Raw genomic sequence first — 23,487 nt, 5'->3', positions numbered from 1 at the left:
GCAGTCAACTACGAGATAACCTGGAAGCACTGTCTGATTAAGTGAAGGTTGTGAGATAACCTGGAAGCATTGTCTGATTAAGTGAAGGTTGCGAGATAACCTGGAAGCACTGTCTGATTAAGTGAAGGTTGCGAGATAACCTGGAAGCACTGTCTGATTAAGTGAAGGTTGCGAGATAACCTGGAAGCACTGTCTGATTAAGTGAAGGTTGCGAGATAACCTGGAAGTACTGTCTGATTACGTGAAGGTTGCGAGATAACCTGGAAGCACTGTCTGATTAAGTGAAGGTTGCGAGATAACCTGGAAGCACTGTCTGATTAAGTGAAGGTTGCGAGATAACCTGGAAGCATTGTCTGATTAAGTGAAGGTTGCGAGATAACCTGGAAGCACTGTCTGATTAAGTGAAGGTTGCGAGATAACCTGGAAGCACTGTCTGATTAAGTGAAGGTTGCGAGATAACCTGGAAGCACTGTCTGATTAAGTGAAGGTTGCGAGATAACCTGGAAGCACTGTCTGATTAAGTGAAGGTTGCGAGATAACCTGGAAGCACTGTCTGATTAAGTGAAGGTTGAGAGATAACCTGGAAGCACTGTCTGATTAAGTGAAGGTTGCGAGATAACCTGGAAGCACTGTCTGATTAAGTGAAGGTTGCGAGATAACCTGGAAGCACTGTCTGATTAAGTGAAGGTTGCGAGATAACCTGGAAGCACTGTCTGATTAAGTGAAGGTTGCGAGATAACCTGGAAGCACTGTCTGATTAAGTGAAGGTTGCGAGATAACCTGGAAGCACTGTCTGATTAAGTGAAGGTTGCGAGATAACCTGGAAGCACTGTCTGATTAAGTGAAGGTTGCGAGATAACCTGGAAGCACTGTCTGATTAAGTGAAGGTTGCGAGATAACCTGGAAGCACTGTCTGATTAAGTGAAGGTTGAGAGATAACTTGGAAGCACTGTCTGATTAAGTGAAGGTTGCGAGATAACCTGGAAGCACTGTCTGATTAAGTGAAGGTTGCGAGATAACCTGGAAGCACTGTCTGATTAAGTGAAGGTTGCGAGATAACCTGGAAGCACTGTCTGATTAAGTGAAGGTTGAGAGATAACCTGGAAGCACTGTCTGATTAAGTGAAGGTTGCGAGATAACCTGGAAGCACTGTCTGATTAAGTGAAGGTTGCGAGATAACCTGGAAGCACTGTCTGATTAAGTGAAGGTTGCGAGATAACCTGGAAGCACTGTCTGATTAAGTGAAGGTTGCGAGATAACCTGGAAGCACTGTCTGATTAAGTGAAGGTTGCGAGATAACCTGGAAGCACTGTCTGATTAAGTGAAGGTTACGAGATAACCTGGAAGCACTGTCTGATTAAGTGAAGGTTGCGAGATAACCTGGAAGCACTGTCTGATTAAGTGAAGGTTGCGAGATAACCTGGAAGCACTGTCTGATTAAGTGAAGGTTGCGAGATAACCTGGAAGCACTGTCTGATTAAGTGAAGGTTGAGAGATAACCTGAAAGCACTGTCTGATTAAGTGAAGGTTGCGAGATAACCTGGAAGCACTGTCTGATTAAGTGAAGGTTGCGAGATAACCTGGAAGCACTGTCTGATTAAGTGAAGGTTGCGAGATAACCTGGAAGCACTGTCTGATTAAGTGAAGGTTGAGAGATAACCTGGAAGCACTGTCTGATTAAGTGAAGGTTGTGAGATAACCTGGAAGCACTGTCTGATTAAGTGAAGGTTGCGAGATAACCTGGAAGCACTGCCTGATTGAGTGAAGGTTGCGAGATAACCTGGAAGCACTGTCTGATTAAGTGAAGGTTGCGAGATAACCTGGAAACACTGTCTGATTAAGTGAAGGTTGATATTTATACATTAAGCAAATGAAGGCAGGAGAAATCAAACCATCAGCATTTGGTTACATGAAGCAGCTCATTAGTAGCTCAGAGACTTAATCCTCTGTACTAAATGCCAGAGAGAGTAGAGTTTAAACTTGCACTTTGTCCATGAGTTATAGACATAAAGGTTGCATGTTATAATTAGAATTTTGTGGAAATATTGAGCAATATAATAAACTCTCTACTGATGATTGCTGGGATGATCAGTGTAAGGAAACTTTTCTTGCCACACCAATGGACCAATGGTAAATAGTAAAGAAAACATAAAATTACAATAAAATTATCTTGTATAATATATATATATATATATATATATATATATATATATATATATATATATATTTTTTTTTTTAATTATTTTAATTATTTTTTAGCAACTTGTCTTGGTGTAAGTCATAGTGATAGCAAGTTTATCTGACAGTTAGTTTGACAGTTAGTGCAGAGGATTAAAGCTATGGGCTGTTAACAAGCTTTCCCTGTGTTAGAAGATTTGATTCCTTCTGCTTATTTGCCCAGTGTGTGACTTTATCTATACAGTGCTTTGGGATAACTAGGAATTTAGACTAGACTTCTCTTTGATTATATACCTAGTAACTACCTATGAAATTAACCTATGAAGTGGTTAACAGGGGAAATCAGACCTTCTTATCCCAAGCAGCAGTCTACAGATCACCCTGGGGATTCCTAAGCATTTTTTGGCCACTTGAGAGGCATAATCTCTCTAGCAGGATGTAGGCCTGTTCTCTGAACTCCTCCCTCTGAGCTGTGGCTGGTACACCTCTCACTGAGGGGCCCAGAAAACCATCATTAATCAGTGCTCAAACCACCTCAACTGGCCTCTCTCAGTCCTGAAGAGCTACAGTTCTGCCCTAGGATCCTTCCGTACTGTTGAGCTCCTTTATCCTGTCCTAGGAGTGAGTCTAGCATCTCTGTAAAGAACCTCATTTCCACTGCCTGTGTCTATGATCTCATCCTTTTGGTCACTACCCAAAGCTTAATTTGATAAATGAGAGGCAGGACATTGACTGAATTGTTAACTGGGAGCTTCTTCCCAGACACAACTTCCACTTCATTTCCACAGTCTGACTTCTGCAGCTGCACACATCCACCAGACAATCTCCTGATCCCATGCGCTCTCACTTCTGAGCAAGACTCAAGATACTTAAACTCCTGCACTTGACATAGCTGTTTCTCCTCCTTTACAGAGAGCAAACCACTCTTTTCTTGGAGTGACCATTAATTTAGACACTTTAATTTTCATAGCAACTGCTTCACAGTCAGCAGTACCCCCACCCCTCCCCCCATGCATGACAGATCACAGTCAGCAGTAACCCCTCCCATCCCCTCATGCATGACAGATCACAGTCAGCAGTAATACCTCCCATCCCCCTATGCATGACAGATCACACTCACTTCAGATCAAGTCAAGAGGACAACATGATCTGCAGACAACAGAGATGCAACCCTCGCAACCTTAAAATTGAAACTCTCTAAGCACCATATGAGCATAATTATCCTATCCTTGAAAATTGTAAATAGGAGAGGAGATGAGATACAGCCCCGGCAGAGTCCTATGCCCACCTAGAGTGTACTTGATTTAACAACAGAATGCAAACACAATTATTACTAAACAATTCCCACAATCCCCTCAAAATGTCCATGCAAGGGCAAAAAGTTGATCCACTGTTGTACTTGTGGGACATAAGCTGCTTTGCTCCTCCTGTAAGTTAGAGTTTCCTTTCCAGTGACCTATTTTATTTAATTTTATTTATTTATTTATTTAACATTTGTTAACCAAGAAAGTCCGACTTGGAACGAGACAGTTTTCAGGGGAGGCCCAGGGAGAAATGCTCCAGACGCATGTCTTTGTAACCTAGTATAGGCTTTACACACAAGGTTAGGAAGTATGATCTCTCCATGAATGGATCTCATCCTCCTGACTTCTTTGTGAAAATGGGGAGACTTGTTTCTACAGCATTGCATAATCAGAAGTATGATCTCATCTACAGAATTGGATCTAATCTCACCAGTTACATAGGACACTGCCTTCAAAGTGATAAACACACTCAGAAGTTCTTCACAGTGCTTCTTCCACCACTCAACTATGCCCCCAGCTGAGCTTAGCATTGCTTTGTCCCAGCTATCTCTTGTTTGCTGCTAGATGGTTTGCCAGAGTTTCTTTGACGCCAATTAAAAGTCTTTCTCTGTGGTATTGCCAAACTCCTCCTGTATCTTTGCCATCACCTCAGCACCTGCCACAGCTATTGTCTTCCTGACCTGTTGGACATATTTGTCATATCTGGAGAAGTCCTCAAAAGCACTGCATACATGATTCCTCTTTGGAGATTGTGCCATTGTCATGGTGGACAATATGCATGCTTTTGTGATTCTTGGTGCTGTTTGTAATATCATGGGAACTAATACAGCAATGAAGGCTTTTCTCTGGGGAATAGGACCTTATTGCAGTAGAAGGGATGTGTGTTTCTGAGATTCTTGAAGCTATGCTAACTGGAGTTTTGTGCTCCTGATACAGCCACTCCTGGCAGATTTGTCTGAAGGACCAAACAAATTAAGATCCATAGTCTAAAAATGGACTCCCATAATGATTCACTTAGCAAGAATAAGAGAACCAAACCCAGAAGAAGAATACTGGGGCACAACTTCTGATCACGTGTGTGGGTGGGTTCACAGATATTTACCTAGTAATCAGGTAACCCCTGTAACCTGGATGTAATCATCCTAAAAAGATGGGTAGGGCTGCCATGTGGACTTGCCACTGGCTGGTAAAGTGTGAAGGAGCAGTGTGAAGCCAATCAGGTGACAGGCAGCAGTGGGGCTACATGATTAGGTATAAAACATTTAAATAATGTTGAGTTTAGTACAGATAGTGAAGTGAATCAGTTTGCAATTGCCAATGGAGAAATACCTTTAAAGCATACAGAATATATATACACAGGCCCTAAAATCGAAAGAATCAACCTCATGAGAACAAAATATTCTGAGTAAAGGAATTATTTCTTCTTAAAGAATATTACTGAATCTTCTATAGCTGCAGAAAACTAAAAAAAATCTCTAAAGACATTTCCTCACAAATAGTGGCATAAAAACAGATTAACCTGAGTACATTGATAACTGAAATGCATGCACCCATATAAAAATGAATTAAGTGCTCACTTCTAATGAACACATGCTTAGGTTACAACGTCTGAGCGAACAGCTCATACTTTAGATGTTAGTCTCTGCTGATCTCTAGGTGCCATTTACCCTCACAACTAAGGGTGCACACCTGCAGTAGTTTCTCTGACACTATTCACCACTCACTGCTAGCAAAAAGTGAGCATATTTAAAGTATTAGTAAGAAAAAGTGTCCATATAATACTTCTGTACATAGTAATTTATAACGGTGCAATTAACTGTAAATAAATAAATATTACTGAAAGAAAGAGAATGATTTCAGAGTTAAGCCTATATGCCATCATTTGTACATAGTATAGGTTTTGCAGAGGTCCAGTACAAATTCTATTTTTCAAGAACCCATTTTTAAATCAGTTCTATAAATCTTGATCTGTATATTGCTTTTTCCAAATTCTTCCCTTTTAGCTTACCTCCCATAACTGAATCTATTAATAGGTGCGACAAAAACACTGGACCTAGCATAACTAGGGTTTCAGAATAGCAAGTGACACTTTTATGTAGGCTCTAGTGCTCTCCATAATTACAATTGTTTCAGTTAGACTGAGTTTAGGTGGCCCACAGTAAAAGAAGTAACTATTTTGCATTTTTTTCTTTAACAGGGCAAGTAACAGATCATTTTGTTTGTTCCATTTTTAATAACAACCAAAAATGTTCCTTTTTTTGTTTGTTTATTATGCAGGCAGTGGAGGTTTTGAGGGATGGAGGCAGCCTTCCTTACAAACAGAATTAACCAAAAATCTTCCCAGAAATCTGTCAGAATGATACAGAGGCAATGGCTGCCAAACCATGGTGACAACATTATGAGAGCTATGCAAATGCACTGGCAAAATTCAGTGACCAATTCAATAATGTTACCTTAAGGTATATACAAGTTATACACCTCAGTAACCATTTCATATTCAGAGACAGCCCTGCCATGCTACTTTAGCAGAGAGACATGCACCCATGTGGTGGGTTCTGTCTTTGACCACCCTAAGTGGTAAGGAGGCATTCCAGGTTTGAGGCATATGCTAATTAGCCATGTGCCCTTCCCTGGAACTGCCTGAAATAAAGCATTTATATTGTTGAGTGATTCAGAGAATTACTCAAGCTGCATAAATTAATATTTTATTTATTTTTTATTTATTTTTTTTTTAACATTTGTTGACCGGGAAAGTCAGACTAGGTTCCACAGATCCTGTTTTCAGCAGAGGCCCAGGGAGAAATTCTGCAGGCCAATATGGCCATAAATAGCTGCTCATGCTAATGAACATGGCCAAAAGCTCATATTTCCCATTACTGTAGAGGTGTGTGTGTGTGTGTGTGTGTGTGTGTGTGTGTGTGTGTGTGTGTGTGTGTGTGTGTGTGTGTGTATGTGTGTATGACAAATCATGCAACATTGGGAACATGATCCACTGGGGATAATTTTTCCACAATATTCACAATATTCCTTAACAGCAATTAAACAAGGCATGGGTTGAGAGAAACACGAGACACCAGAGATAACTTTTTCACAGCATGCCTTAATGGCTGTTAAGATGTGGGTTGGGGAAAACACTAGACATCAGGGATGAATCCAAACATAATGCCATAGTGGTACTTAGGGTTAGGGAGAACACTATTCCTCTGGGATAAAAATAAATATGCATTAATGCACTTTGAATTGGGGGAAAAACTATACACCAGGGATAACACTAAGCATAATTCCTTAATGACATTTAAGGCAATAACTTAACAGCACTTAGAGGGAGCAATAGGCACCCAGGGTAACACCAAACCTCATTCCTTAATGGCACGTAGGTGTGAGGAGAGCACTAGACACTAAACTGTTGTGCCCTAATGATACTTACAGTCAGGGGGAGCATTAGACCCCAGAGATAACAATAAACTTCATGCATTGATGGTACTTAGGGTCGGGAACACTAGATACCAGGGACACACTAAATAGAGTGACTTAAAGGCGCTTATTAAAAAAAAAAGAGAGGCAATGTGGGTTAGAGGACCTCTAGGCACCAGGGATACTCTAACTAGTGTGCCTTAAAGGCAACAAAAAGATTCAAACCCTGCACCCTCCCTCTTTCCACAGAGGATATTACTAGACACCAGGGATAGTTTAAAATAACAAAGAAAACTAGTGTAAAAAATGAAAGTAGCAAGGATTCAAACCCTGCTACCATGACATAGGAACTGACAGCATTAACCCACTATGTTAACTAATAAGTTAGTATAACATGCATTCTGCAACAGTTTGTGGGATATGAGGGAGAAGGAGAGGGTACCTGTACACAAAGCTTTCAGACCTGTACTGCAAGGAATTTAGACAAAGTCAAAATAGCAGTGGTTGGTGGAGGCAAGGCCCATTAACAGGGGTAGATTGTAACTGTTCCTGCTGTAAACTTAGAATTTGCTAAAATAACAACTGTTTGCATCAGCATGCATTTACAGAAGGATATGGTATATGGAAGTCAAATGTCATGTACAAGCTCCAGTCCTCAAGGCCTTGCCACAAACCACACATTGTATAAGGACTAGAACAAAACTGTGAGGCTAAAATCTGGGCACACTTTCAAAATATGAACACTTAGGAGGTATACTTACAAGATGCAACAGGGGATGCTATCTGTAAAATCAGGAGCAGTTGAGATGGCTGGGAGCGTGTCTGTGTTGGGGGGAGGCTTCAGGACAAAGACGGGTGAACATTAGATGACACCAGGGAGAAATTCTGAAATATGACTTGGAGCCACTTAAAAAGTTAATAGACTATCAGGTCTAGCGCTGCAATGCAGTTTCAGAACAGGAAGAAGTATGAAAGTCTAACGCCTGATGTTATTGACCGACTGTGATCATCCATGATCTGTGAAGCAGAAAAATACAAAAAAGGAGAAAGGGGGAATCTATAGCAACTGAGGAACAGTTATGGGTCATGTGGTGGGCATGTGTGTGTATCCGTGTGGGAGAGTGAATGTGGAGGGATGCATTTACCAATGTGACGCATGGGCCTCCAGTGCTAACTACCACGGGAAAGCATTGATCTGCACTGGCAATAGTTATCAGCTATTCAGAAACATTAGCCAATAATGATGCCTTTCCTTATTGAGGCTAAAATGCCTCTAAATCACAAAATATAGCATCACTGATACAGTCCTTTTTGCTGCAGCTCTTATATGGGTGGTGGGATTCTTTCTGAATTCCAGGGCTAGTGTTCTTTATCAATGCCTAATAGATCACATTTGTAAGTAAAAAGCACCTCTAGATCTAATGATGGCATAAGTACCATTCACCAATATAAGTAAACCACAGGAACAGACTCAACTCAAGTCACCTCAACTCAACTTTGCTTTTATTAAAGTGCTTTGTTACAAAACATAGTCCAAAACAGATACAATTGAAACAAGCAGCTATTAAAACAAATGATCTCCATAGCATTCTAGTATTCTAGGTTCATAGGTGCATAGATACTTACTCAGCTATTGATCCTTGAGGATTTTTAGAAGCCAAGCCATATATGAACCTATGAACAAGTGACTTCTGGCATTCAGTTTTAGTCCATGATTTTGGCACCAGCTATTGGTTTGCCAAAGGCCCGAATTTTGGTGTACTCTGAGAAGTCATCTGCAAACTTGGTCAGCCATAAATCCTTGACAGTTGTTTTGACCTTTGATATATGAATGCCAAAGAGAAACAGCCCACGGACTGTATCCTAGAGTACACCATTAGTGACAGGTCTTTTGGAGGAGGTATAGCAGTACACCCTAATTTCCTGGGTTCTATTTGTGAGACAATTTGCCATCCACTTGGTTACATAGGGAATAGCATTCATCTCAGATAGTTTATCTATGATACCCAAGTGTAAGTTGGTGTTAAACACCTTTGTGATCTCTAGATATGCAAGGTGTGCTGATGTGCCCTCATCCATTTCTTTAGTAACGTTCTCTAAGAAGTCAATCAGATTAAATAAGCAGGGTCTGCCCTTAACAAATCTGAACTTCCTTGGAAAAGATTGTTTGTAGTTTACCTGTGTTCTTATTTATCAATTCCATAATGATTCTATCCACAGCCTTACAGATGAGGCTGGTAAGACTTATGGGTCTATAATTTCCCAGATCTACTGACACTCCAACTTTCTACAAGGAAATGACAGTTGCTGACCTCCATTTGTCTAGCATAAAGCATGTTTGCAGGTTGACACCGAATAGCCTCTGTAAGGAGTCAGACAGGTCCCGGTTCAGGCTGATCAGAAAGCAGCCTAATATGTTATCCAATCCCATATAAGCATTGTTCTTGATCTAAGATAGAGCTTTGAGGATGTGTTTATGAGAATTTGGGGGGTATTCATACAGAGAAATGCATTATTCACCAACCTCTCCTATTTTCATCTCTGTCAGAGCTGGATAATACATTTCATTGAATGACACATGATGAATCTGTGGGAGTCCAGGTAATTTATTATAAGACAGTCCAATAAACATTAGATATAATTCTAGTTCATAGATCACTACTAGGCTAATTGCCTTGAACAGCCATTTTAAACATAGACAATAACCTGAGGTCATAATCAAACCTTGTTCTTTGTATCAGCTTAGACAATTATTAAAGCTTTTTCTGCCTAGGTGCTTATATCCAAACTGCTTTTTAATTTAGAAGCGAAGAACTTTCCTTAATGTTATTTGAACAGAACAATAACTCCAAGTACTATAAATCCTCATGTGCATCTTTGATAATTGAGTATTACTTCATACCGTAGTTAGTTTAGTATTAAAGCCTCTACCTCATGTATTATTAGTTTCCAGCAGACACTGCTCCTACACACATTGCTTTACAAAGATTCATTCTTGCTTTCCAAGTAACTATTAACCTTGCATAGCCAGCTACTGTCCACAAATCACTAATTTGCTGTGATTATATAATAACTAAACGAGAGCTCACTTGTGCCATTAATAGTCTGAGTAATTATTATCCACCCACCTCCAACAAAACTTTTAATTTTCAGAGCTGTCTGGTATGGTGGATTTATTCAAGACTGTATAACTCACATTTAGCATTCTCACCTTGAAGACTGTTAACATTTATATATTGAAACTCATAGCCAGATGTCTTATTGTAAATCATAATCAAACCGCTTAATGCATGTAGTGTAAAGATAGAATTCTTCATGAATCACCTGCATTAAGGAAGAACAGAAATGGTGTGTGTGTTTGTGTGTGTGGTGCGTGTGTGTGGGAAGGGGGGGTGGGAGTGCTCAGTGTTTGGCAGGATGCAGGGACTGCACAGAAGTCTAGAAGAGAACAGTCAGAACATGGTCAGAACAGGCATCAATTTCCCATAATGCAATGCAAGAAATGTTAGCTCCTGGGGAACATTTCTTAACAGAAAGATTGACTATGTGGTCTGAGGATATGCAGATGGATGAGGAACAGCTAAAGCTTTTACTGATTTGTAGCAAATATTGAGACAGTGATAACCATGATAATCAATAATCTAGTCAGAATGGCAATTCATTGCTAGAAGAATGGGTGAGATATTGATTCAGTGTTGAAATAAGTCACAACTAAATTAACAAAAGGACAAAGTATATCTGTTATTTGTCATCAAATGCCATCTCAGTGCTTTACAGTTAATGACCTGAAGTCACTTTCCTTGACAACTTTGCTTTAAATGTCACACCCATACCAATATATATAACAAACGTTTCCACAGCTCAAAATTCTAGCATAAAGTTGTGTCTGCCAAAGAGCACATTTTCATCTGTATTCTGTCATTTAACTCACTTAAATGGCACTTGATGGGTTACAAAACAGCTGGATAAAGTGTGACTGCATACCCTGAATGCAGTAAAATGCCCTTTTAGGGAAGATGGGGAAAAAGAAGGCATAAACTGCTATGCAGAAAGCAGATTGACAAGGATATTGCTTGAGAAAGTGAAAATGTTAACAAGTATTTACGTTTAAAAAGAACAGAATAAAACAAACAGCTGTTTGCAAGAAACCGAAGGCGGAAATATGATTAGGCAGCAAAGGCAGCAGCATCAGTAGGGAAGTCAGAATAGTTTGGGGTTGCATTATAAACATTAAAGACATCTAAGGCACATGATTATAGTTGCAAAATAGGTGTGCACTGTGTACATGTGGCATAAAAATGTGTCACTGTGAAGGATCAGTTGAAAAATCTCTATAAGGCAACTTCTCAGTTATGAACAGTTTGTCCAAAACAAAACATTAAACATTGTTTTTGGAAGTGGAAGTAAAGCCCTCTCCTGCAAACTCTATAGATAAACATTTATATCTATATTCCCTTAATTATATATATATATATATATATATATATATATATATATATATATATATATATATATATATATATATATATATATATATATATATATATATATATATATATATATATATATATATATATATACTATTTGTATGGCCACACAATTATGGGAAAAGGAGGGACAATCTAATATGGTGAATTCAGCAAATAAAGTGAGATCTCACAGTTCAAGTATTTTAATATAAAACACATTATGGGGTTATGATAAATCAGGGAACTGGGACTGGACTCTTTTTGACAACTTAAGACACTGACCATATATTAAAAAAAAAAAACTTTGGATAGTCATAAGCTCTGTTTGCACTAAAAATGAACTAGATAGTCTGTTCTTAGTCACCATAAAATAAGATTAGGAGACCCTTCCCCACAGATTTATAACGGTTCCAAACACAGGAATACTTTAGAACTGCTGATGGGACAGCAAATTAAATCATAACATTAAGGAAAATAGTTGAGGAAAGATGTAATTGTAGCCCCAAAGCATTCTAATGAAAACAGTTATAAATATATTTAATGACAGAATAAAGTCCTTTTGCTTTAATATGCCATACAGATTTAATCGCATAAGCATAATTTAAATAGCAGGCTTAATATAATTTACTTTTTTAATTTTGTTAACTGAGTTAGTTCCACTGAATCAACAGTTTCATTGTAGTGGAAACCCATAAGAAAAAGGTACAATACAAATCTAGAACCACAGCCAGATTCAATAACTCCTACGTACACTAAGTGTACACTAATGCATATGTATTCAAGAACATCCCTACCACATTTTTTGTACTTTCTAATCACTCAGAAAGATTACACTGTGTACATGTAGTCTATACTTTGTGATAACCTTTACGAATCCTAGGAAGAAGGTGTGAGTTATGCCTCTGTTGCCTGTTCGCTCAGAATGGTATACACATAGTGTACACTCAGTGTAGGTGTTATTGAATCATGGGGCCAGTTTATTAGAGTCACTATCATGTCAATTTGAATCAATTTTCCTCACTTTCACAAGGTGTATTATTAGTACCTGCATGAATGACATAATGTGGAAATCTACGCACCATGATAGAGTCATTAACATGCTGGCTTTTAAATACATTTAGTAATACTTTTAAGACTACATGCTATTGAAGGATAGATTGTTTAACCTGACTCCATGTGGAGTGGCATCTATGTTGATATCATAAGCAAAAGCCAAAATGACAAAAACTACTATGCAACTTTCAAAAGAAGTTCCAAACTCCATTTTAGGATGTTTTTAGTATCAAACACTTCATGGTTTGCGATCCAAACCAATTAACAGCATGGATGCTCTTAAATAACCATTCATAGTGCCATTGTGTTACTCAGTAAGGAAAACCAACCACCAAAAGCCTGCAGTGAGGAAACCTCCACATAAACTCTTGTTTGTTAGATCAGCCACATATGCCTTTTCCAAAGCAATTACCACACAGTTGTACCAGTGTAGTGCTTAGTTTTTGCAGTTTAACTTGTGAAACACAATGACTGGGTCTTTTGTTAGGGTTTCTTGTTTTCTAAGTGTAGCATATTGCACTAGTTAGTCTATCTACACAGCATGTCATAGGGATGAGAAGGAGACCAGAGTACCTGCAGACAATCTATAAAGATGCATGGATAACAGGTGGACTATACACAGAGAGCATAGAGTGCTAGAATCTAACCTGAATGAAACAGCAATTCCAACATTGTAAGACAGTGCTGTCCTAACATTAAATAAATCTTACAGAGTTGCAAATGTAAATATTAAGAGACCACTTACGTTAGGACACCACCATGGCTCATGTAGGCGTGAGTGGTGATGACTTGCTTGACCTCCTGGTGGCTCTGTTTTAAAGATTAACCCTCTTTGTCCAAAGGGAGAGAGGGAGGCAAAAGACCAAAATAAGAGACATTTTGTAAATGTCATTATAATTCTAAGAAGGTAACAAAACAGCATTTTTATGACATTAATGTGTACTTTGTGAATAGTTGAAACTCTGATATCCAGCATTATTGACTTACTGTCAGTGAGATATAACTACTCATGTTCGGCAAGGGAGTTGCCAGTCCCACCCGCTATCCCACATGCTACACAGTTTTAAGGGCTTTGAAGTCCTATGGAGACAGTGGGGGTACAGAAGCCCACTAAAGGATGTTATGCTGTCTGTCTTTTTATTGTTTCCACAATTTTCACATGGACATTGAACTTCTTGAACAATAAGAGGTATGGAATTATAATTATGATGTCTGGCAAATTAATGAACAGTAAAATTTAAAAAAATCTTATAAGATGCAGGGCAAAAAATGTCCAAAAACAGTAACACTTGAGAAGTGTATTTTTGACCAAAAACAAAATTCTGAATAAACTGCCTTTAAGTAGGGAGGAATCTTCCTGCATTCTTGCAGCAACATTTTGTTTCGCATCATACCAAGGGCAGCATTTTATACTGTGAATCCTAGTGCGACCTCATGTAATCAAGCAATCACCAATACTGTAGCAAATACCTGGGTGTCCGCATCATATTGTCTTCAGAAAATATAAACTAATGAATAAAAACATGATAAGGAAAACATTTAAAAATATGGCAAAAAAAGAAAATGTCATATAGAAAATTGTAGCATTTATTTATATAACAGATCAGGATTGTTTATTCCCTAACACTCCCCTTTTGCCTACTTTCTTCTTACACTGCAAATCTTGTTCGGGTAATACATTGCTTCTTAATTTTTTATAGTCAGCATAACAATTTTATGTCTATTCTAGAAATTAATTTAACTTCTTCTTCTTTCTGATGCTGCTGCCACACTTGTTTTCAGGTCCCTTTTTTGTGGAAAAAGTGCACCTACTTGGACTGTGTTGTTTCCTTTATGTATCTATCATATCACATTCTTCAAGCATGCATATATTAAGCTGCTGCAGTCTTTCTTTTTAGGGATACTGGTAAAGAATTCACACAGCTTTGTTACCCTTCTCTGTACTCTATTTCTCCTTGTTAATGAATAAAAGCCACCCAGAGGTGCACACAATTCTTCAACTGGGACTTTATCAGCTGTCTATGCAAAGCGTTAGACAGAGGGTTAAATCTTCATCATCACCTTATTGAAGTACAAGCATTCTTTAATACGGTGTTAATGGGCAGATATCTCCTGGTAAAAACAAGTAATTCACTTAGCAGCATATTAAGCTATCACGAAGCATGGACTGAGTGGTTTTGCTGTTCGGTCTGTGTAAGAGATAAATTTACACAAAAGAAAAAAAATAATGTGTGTGTGTGTGTGTGTGTGTGTGTGTGTGTGTGTGTGTGTGTGTGTGTGTGTGTGTGTGTGTGTGTGTATGTGTGTGTGTGTGTGTGTGTGTGTGTGTGTGTGTGTGTGTGCGTGTGTGTGTGTGTGTGTGTGTGTGTGTGTGTCTCTGTGTGTGTAAGTGTTTTCATTAAATACTTACAAAACATACATTTTGGATGTAACATACTTCCCACAACAACAATAACATATGCTACAGCAAGTTTGAGACATTAGGCAGAGGAAGAATGTCTCATCAAAAATATAAAAAAATATATACTAATATATATATATATATATATATGTGTCTACTTTGTTTTGTTAAGTCTCATTTCACTGAATTTCATTTTCACCCCGACCACTTCACTGAAAACTCAGCTTACTAAAAACTCATTTCACTGAGCTGCAGTTAGTATATATGGCACTGTGTAGAGTACTGTAAGGCAAGTAAAAGGTATATGCTCTTTTTCCCACTGTAATGCGATCCTGGAGTTAGTATATAGTTGGGGTGTGTGCGGAGCATATCCCCCCACATTGGGGAGTTGTAGCCCCCCACTTAGTTTGAGTACATTTTGTCTTCTGGAGAGAGTTAGTCATTTGTGTTGCAACTATGCATGTCTATTGTTTAAAATGTATTGCTCTGAAGTTTTTTGAAAAATAGACTATAAAACAAACAAGGTAGGGGCTATGCCTACCCACACCCCCCCTAACTATATATACTAACTCCAGGATCACACTACAGTGGGGAAAAGGGCATACATTTTACTTGCCTTAAAGTCTTATACTATCCTACAGTACTATCCTGTGAAAACAGCTGCAGTAGGAACACCAAGAGCTAGGAACAAACATTCAACCACCACTAGCAAGGTCATCATATCCGAATACAGGTGAGGATTCAGAGGGGGTGCGCACAGCTGCTGTGGGAGTAGGCAGATATAGACATGCACAAAATGCCCTTGCCTGGTACACCTTCCTTCTTATGCACATACATATTGTAAAACTGATGCTAGATAACACTCACAACCTTTAGTTAACCATGTAATGGCTGTATATTGCAAGCATCAGACAGTGTCACCCCCAAATGACAACAATTATAACTGCAGGACTATCAAATTAAGTGTTGAAACTGTAATAGTAAAATGAATGTGTAAGATCACGAATGAATGGCAAATACCTACCTAACTGGTACTTGTAAATGTGGCTAAGTAGAATTTGTGTAAGTTGTACAGAAATGTCATTGATATTTGACATAACTGACATCTGTAGTAAATACTTATGCAGTTTAATAAATAACTTGGCTCATGCAACTGAAATAACCAGTATAGAAACGGCAGTCGAAAAAGTGTACTTATCCCTACAATCTCACAGGAGGAGGAATAAGCATGATTGACAACAGTCTCCTTTCCTTCAAGTTCCCTAGCTACATTGTTATCTTTTATTGTAGATTTAGCCCTCTGAGCACTCTGAAGATGCAAATGAGGGGTGAACTCTTGAGAACTTCTGAATACCAAACTTTTGACTTTGTGTAGCACATGTAAACATAGGGCCAGATTCAATAAAGTCTACACTAAGTGTACACTGTTCTGAGTGAACAGACAACACAGACATAATGCATACCTTCTTCCTCCTAATTTTAGATTTCTTATTCATATTCTTGTAGCTGTAAATATTGACAGGGCTTCATAAAGGTTATCACAGAGTGTAGACTACATGTATGTGATGAGAAAGCACAAAAAGTGTGATGAGAATTATATTGAATACATATTGTGTACACTTAGTGTACACTTAATGTAAATTTAGTGTAGGCATTATTGAATCTGGCCCTAATCTCTACATCATTGCTGGTGGTAATGGCTTGCAACTGTGAAAGATTACTCTCACTGAAGCAAAACACAGTAATGCACAGACACCCTTCAATGAATTGGGTTTGTTAATGAGGATACACTTAGAAAGTGTATAACTGACTGCAGTGAGCTTTTAAACAAAGCCAAATACCACACATGTATATTTCCTTGACATAATTGCACAGTTTCCTGCCTTTGCTAAAAACTGTTGTTGACTGTTGCGCAATGAAAGAAAAATGAGAGAATATGCACTAGAGACTATATGCATGAAAGTAAAGCAGAGATAAGGGAATGATTTCCAGAATGCAAAGAGAAAGCAGAGCACAGTTTTGCAAACATATTTCTAAATATTGTGTGATCACTCATTCCACTATGCTATCTACACATTTATAATCAGCTAAGAGTGTCCAACAGTATGAATTGTTTAATACTGGATATGACATGTGAATTGCGTATATGCACATTATTTGATTTGTATTGCAAAGCTGTGTCTGTTGCAAATAGAGATAATCCACTGCAATTGTGTTGTGTAATTGCACTAGTCTGATAGTTCAAATCCAGACCTGTCTAATTGTTTAACCTTTGTTTCCCTTTCTTATCCTTTTTTAACATGTGCACAGCATGTGTCATAGTGCCAACATGGTTACCTGATTAAAAAGTTAAAATTTAATTTTAGTCACCTTACACAGAGCAAACACGCTTCGTGGCATTGTGTGGCAGTCAGCATCATGGGAGGTCATAACTATACAAATTCTGTTACCCAACTGTTTCTGCGGTACAATGTATAAATACGTTGAGGTGAAAATGAAGGACCATAGGTAAGGTGGTGTTGGAGTCCCACAGTAGTTATTTTTACTGAAGAAGGGTCATAATAAGTACTTATACAAGTAATATATGATCGTTATTGACTTTTAAATTTGTACGTTGCCTACCTATGTACAAACAGGGTTCACTTCATAAGGAAAAAAGTCAAAAAATTTATTTTGGCTCACCTTCCTTTGTGCAAACAGGCTCAGCGGTGATGCATGGCAGTCAGCACTCTGGACAGTACTGAGTATGTAAAATATACCTGCTTCCTAGCTTTTCTTGTGCCAGCAGATATAAGTGCAGTGAGTTCATGGTCAGAACACATGTGAGCCAGGGTTAAAATCCAGCACACTCTGCTTTCTAGTAAGGGTATCCAGCTGTAATGTTTCACATAACCTTGATTATAAAGGTAATACTACTTACCAATAGCTATGTATAACAGGTTGATTTACAGAATGGTTGTATAACAGGTTGATTTACAGAACGGTTGTATAACAGGTTGATTTACAGAAAGGTACCATGCTACTCATATACATATACTTTTGTATGTATCATACTATATAATACTTGTGTAACTGGTTTAGCATGACAATGATGATTATGTAAAAAAATACAGTTGCGTATCTCTGATTGACATAATAGTTTACTAAGAATCATCTACACCCCTCCCATAACCCAAGTATAACTGCAAAACAGAATGTATTCGGAGGTATGTATAATAACTCCAACCTATATTACTAAAGTCATGCAAGTCAATCCTGTTCCAGTATATTGGCATATATAAGTCCCGCATCACACCTGAGAGTGCATAAACCTAGACCGTTTAATGTCACACACATGCAGGGTTAATTGAAGTATAGCACCTGTCACTCTTTAAACTGAATATCTGCAATGACCATGGTTGAAAAACACTTATCTTGTGGCAATGAAAAGTTATCACCTCTGTGGAAATGTATGTGTTATCTTTTACATAGGTTTGAATCCCACATTGTACAAATTACTTCTAACAGTGTGTAAATCCCCACAAAATATGTCAAGTCATCCCACTGAACTCTCCAAAGTCATGGCTTAAAAGCTAAAGTCATTCAGCATTTCAGTGTTGACCAATGGAGAAAGTGCGACTACATATAGCAGAAAATGTGCCATAAATGAATGCCAAATATCACATCCTCATTGCTATTTTGCAAGCTCCCTTCTTCTTTGTTTGGCAATGTTTCTCTCTGCTTAACATCACACAAATGTGGTTGGCATGTGAGTGCATGTTTACTCACTGGTCACAAAATGCATTATCACAAATTTACGACTGCAACTGTTGTTGGAGGACCTTGGCAGACATGGCAGGAGATGGGAAGACTTGTACCAAATTCAGGACACAGAGGTGGGGTGTAGAAGAGTCAAAATATTTTTTGCACTCCTCATGAACCTCTACAGCCATAGCCTGCTGCCCAAGGGCTTTATTGGGTCTAAGTACATGGCTGAGGATTGGAACAGCTTAGGCAAGGCTGTCTCTAGTGTTTCTGGCAAACCACGCAGTGGGGGAGCAGTGCAGGCACCATTACAGTGACCTGAAGAGCTGCAAACAGGCACAGCTCGACTAGTGGCTGGATGAGGTTTGAACTGCTGACATTTCCCAGTTGTGTAAGTATACTCATCAATCAACTTAAAATGTTACAAAATGCTGTAGAGAGCCAAGAATGCTTTCATGCCTTTTCTTCTCTCATTTTACAGCTGCAGAGGAAATCTCAGTGAACAGGGAGGCACATCCTGAAAGGCTACAGTGACTCTAGAGTGAGACAAGGGGTATGTCTTGAGCTCAAATGACCCCGACTGTAATAAATATATTGTGATTCCATATATTAGTATCAAGTACAGCATGCATATCTTAACTGTAACAGCATGCATACTTTCTTCTGTACATTTTGGTAACTGTATTAGGTGAGTGTGATAGGATATTTAGATTATTTTGGTTCAGTTCTCACAAATAACCTATCAATTCACATTCAATATGTATAATTTTTACATTTAAAATGTGACAATATTGGCTTTAATACTATGTTGTTAGTTTAATCTGTAGAAGCTTTAAAAGCATACATGGAGTATGTGCATATTCCAAGGATTACTTGTAACAATTCACAATCATTTTTGGTGGGAATTGTTAAAGCTCTATAGCTACTATAATAAAAAGCATATTTATTGTAGTAAAGCATGAATGTGATATTTAATGATTCTAATATTCTATTTTCTTTTATTTCTCACCCCACCCTTTATCTTTCTCTCTCTCTCTCTCTCTCTCTCTCTTTTTTGCAGGTTACCTGAAACACACCATTCTGATGTTATACCTTTGTGTCAACCACCCAAATGCATTTCAACACAGTGAGGTGGGTCAACTGCTGTGGCTTGGCCTGATAACTCTCCACCAGCTGCCACACCAACACCCAGCACGTCTGAAATGCAGTCTAGCAGCACTGCATCCACAGTCCCTGCACTACCTGTCCCACCCATATTAAGGAGCACTGCCCCAGCTGCTGGTGCAGTGGCACCCTCCAGGAGTATTGGTAGAGGCAGTAATTATACTACCCACCAGGAGTTGCCAGGGATGGTGCATGACGTAATAGAGACTTACCTTGATGCCTGCATCAACCACCTGGAAATGTTGCTCATTAAAATAGAAAAGAGACTTCCATGTCAAGCACTGTCACAGGGAACTGAGTAAGGAAATGACAGCTCTGTGGCTGAGAACTAGACTGTCACTGTTCCCATGTTTGATCAGCATTCGCCTCCAATGTCCCATACCTATCCCCAATCATGGTGCCCCTCAACCTTTAGTGTCCAATGCCATCCTTGTGTCTGTCTTGTTTGTCATGTTTATCTGAACCTGCCTCCTCATCTAGCCTACCTATCTGACCCTCACATTCCTACGTCCCTTCCTAACATCCTTCTCTTTTTGAAATGCAAAACAACAAACAGATGGGCACCCCCCCAAAAAAAAAATGGTCCTATATATAGCGTTCCACTTTGCATGTGTGTCTTCTAGGCACACTTGATTTTGTCCAATTGGCTATACAACATCATTGCTTTGTTGTCAGGCATCTGTGTTGTGGTGACACTCCAACCTCATTGAATTCTGTCTATATTGCACATTAATGTGTTGAAGAAGTAGATATCTATGTTTTTTTCTTAATTCCCACCTGCAAATTCCTTCATTCTTCCTCTTTGTTATTCCATCTGCTTTGCCCTCTGTTTAATCACTTTCCTATCAACCCCATTTTCACACATTTAATCTGGTCAAAAAATAGAAATATACACAACACTCATGGCCAGAAGTGGCCCATAAAAAAATGTTCACTTTTTGCCTTCTGCATTTGTGTAGAGTTTGGCATTGTGCATCTGTGCAGAGTGGCAGTAAATGACTGTTCATGTCCTAAGGCAAAATGCAAGCAAGACAGTAGTTCTGATAGAATCCTTCCATTACCTTCAGTGATGCCTAGACATAAAGAAAGGTTAATTGCTTGACAATCCAACTTGCTTTGCTAAGGATGGCCTGCAACTCTTACTCCAAGGCTTCCACATACAAGCTAAAACCTTTGCAGCTCCTAAAATGCCAATTGACAGACATTGCAACCTAACAACCTAGCAGAGAAACCCGAAAGTGCATCACATAAAGCTGGGTATCCTCAATGCCAGAAGTCACAACAATAAAGCACCTGTTCTTGAATAAGTAACAAAATGTGGTTTAAATGTAAAGAACAAATTCCCTTTAAACCTCGGTTTTGTACATTTCATGCCTTCAAGCCTGATAGAATTATGTTGGCATATCAACATTCATCCAAGATAGGTCACAGTGGTGCAGCAGTTAGCATTGTTGCTTCACAGCAAGAGGTTATCCGGTTTGATTCTCAGCTGGAGCACCTTCTGTGTGGAGACTGCATGTCCTCCCTGTGGTCGAGTGACATTTAAAGGCATGCAGGTAGGTGTGTGCATGAATGGATGTGCCTTCTTTGAAGGTTGGGCATTAGGCTGGCACTTTGGCACTGTAAAAATCCACTGCCAATCATTAGTGGACTGGAGTTCCGCTGTGGTGACCCCTAATCGGGAAAAGCCGAAAGACATTCATTTTTATCAATATTCATCCAGGGCCATACTACCTACAGGTAGATGTGTAGGGAGCCACAAGCATTGAACTTTAAATCACCTTAGATAAGGGGAATAATCAACTCATAGCTTGTTGAAGGACAGCCTCCATGTTTCCTGATAATCATCTAAGGTTCCTCAATATACTTGGTGATCTCCCTATCAACAAAACAATTCTTTATATCAGGTGACTTTAACTATCAATACATTTAAACATCTATACCTTGAATGTAGGGCATACCCAGAAGATTTTAGACTTTGGAAACAAAACCTTTCTGGAGCAGATTGTAACTGAACCTACCAGAGGACACAATATTCTTGACCTATTCCTCACAAATATAATTGCCTCATGCACTACTCCTTTGGTATCCCATACCATAAGTCTGACCACAAGCTCGTAACATTTACCTTCAAAATTTCAAAAACCTCTGCATAAAATTTCTGAATTCAAGAAATACAAGCATGTAAACCTCATCACTGCAATGAAATATTGAAATTCTCTCATGATTGTATTAAACTCAGTTTAGACTGAGTGGCTATCTACATTGAGCAATTTTATGCATCTTTAATAACAGAAACAGCAGCTGTCCCTACTATAGATAAATGCCATGGAATTTTCAAATATAAACCACTCTGGGGTCTGTCAATGTTAATAAGCTTATGTGAACTGCAAGGATACCAAATACAAAGGAAAAACCTCCAGCTAGTGAATCAACTCACTTTATCCCTCTAATGTCTCGGCCACACAAGCCTTCAAGGAGTAATGACATCACAAACATACACCTGCCTAAATATAACCATTAATTAAATTATTAAAACAAACAATTAGATAAAAAAATCTCCAATTGAACTCAACATTTAACCCCTCAGGGGATAAAGTATTATATTTTAAACTATATACAGATTCTTTGAATAATAATAAATTCTTAATATTATAATCATCATACATAGAAGTATTAATTTTCTCCAATATAGAACCTCACAAACCATCACTTACACCCCCATGTACCCAATTAAAATGCTCAGCTATTGAGCTTTCTCTTTTAATATTACCTATATCCCTAATATGTTCCAATAATCTGACCTTAAAAGGTCTTTTGCTCTCCCCTATATAGAACAAATTACAGGAGCAACAGAGGGCATAAATAATGCCCTCAGTATCAGGTTGATTTTAATTTGTTCTATATAGGGGAGAGCAAAAGACCTTTTAAGGTCAGATTATTGGAACATATTAGGGATATAGATAATAATAAAAGAGAAAGCTCAGTAGCTGAGCATTTTAATCGGGTACATGGGGGTGTAAGTGATGGTTTGGAGGTTCTATATTGCAGAAAATTAATACTTCCATGTATGATGATTATAATATTAAGAATTTATTATTATTCAAAGAATATATTTTAAAATATAATACTTTTGTCCCCTAAGGTGTTAAATGTTGAGTTCAATTGGAAGTATTTTATCTAATTGTTTAATCTGTTTTAATCATTTAATTAATGGTTGTATTTAGGCAGGTGTATGTTTGTGATGTCATTACTCCTTGAAGGCTTGTGTGGCCGAGACGTTAGAGGAATAAAGTGTGTTGCTTCACTAGCTGGTGTTTTTTCTCTTCGACATTAATAAGCTTAATAAGAAAAGAAAAAAAATCCTTAAATTATACAGTGCATTAAAAGCCTCACACATCAAGGAAGGTATTAAAAACATCACAAATAGACTAAAAGTGAACATCGATCCAATAAAGTTAATCATAAACGTACTTTGGTATCAGTAGCTAAAGATCATTATAAACCATTCTTTATCTATGTTAGGAAACTAAAGAACAACACCCTGCATTGCTGTGAACTTATTCAAGGTGGCATTTCTCATTCATACTATACTAATAATGCCAATGAACTTGCCAACAAATTCAGTGCTAACTTCATCCCCAGGAGTACTATTCATAGTCCACAAATACTGGATTCTCATACATTCTGTCTTACCACTAAGGAACTTGTACTACAGATGCTGAATAAGACCAGAATGATTTCTCCAAGGGGCTTTGAG

Source organism: Protopterus annectens, chromosome 6.part0 (assembly GCF_019279795.1).
Source record: "Protopterus annectens isolate FY-2018-M chromosome 6.part0, PAN1.0, whole genome shotgun sequence".
NCBI classification, from domain to species: Eukaryota; Metazoa; Chordata; order Ceratodontiformes; family Protopteridae; genus Protopterus; species Protopterus annectens.
This window is presented reverse-complemented; position numbering follows the sequence as displayed.